Source organism: Micropterus dolomieu, linkage group LG18, assembly GCF_021292245.1.
Source record: "Micropterus dolomieu isolate WLL.071019.BEF.003 ecotype Adirondacks linkage group LG18, ASM2129224v1, whole genome shotgun sequence".
Taxonomy (NCBI): domain Eukaryota; kingdom Metazoa; phylum Chordata; class Actinopteri; order Centrarchiformes; family Centrarchidae; genus Micropterus; species Micropterus dolomieu.
In genome coordinates this window covers 415,317-415,710 of record NC_060167.1, presented here as the reverse complement: position 1 = coordinate 415,710, position 394 = coordinate 415,317, and the positions used below count along the sequence as shown (strand labels likewise).

Below are 394 nucleotides of genomic sequence, written 5' to 3'. Positions count from 1 at the left end.
TCTCCCTGTCCACCTGTCTGTCTCTCTCCTCTGTCCACCTATCTCTCTCCTCTGTCCACCTGTCTGTCTCTCTCCTCTGTCCACCTGTCTGTCTCTCTCCTCTGTCTACCTGTCTGTCTCTCTCCTGTCCACCTATCTCTCTCCTCTGTCCACCTGTCTGTCTCTCTCCTCTGTCCACCTATCTCTCTCCTCTGTCCACCTGTCTGTCTCTCTCCTCTGTCCACCTATCTCTCTCCTCTGTCCACCTGTCTTTCTCTCCACTGTCCACCTGTCTTTCTCTCCACTGTCCACCTGTCTCACTTTCCTGTCCACCTCTCTCTCTCCCTGTCCACCTCTCTCTCTCCCTGTCCACCTGTCTCTCTCTCCCTGTCCACCTGTCTCTCTCTCCTCTCCT

General features: G+C 55.1%; 1 protein-coding gene across 3 annotated transcripts in view; it reads left to right on the top strand.

The window, feature by feature from the left end:
- The window catches only part of LOC123986965 (MKRN2 opposite strand protein-like), a 16,782-nt gene that overhangs the window by 13,632 nt on the left and 2,756 nt on the right, over positions 1–394 (top strand). The gene's annotated exons all lie outside the window — the stretch shown is intronic.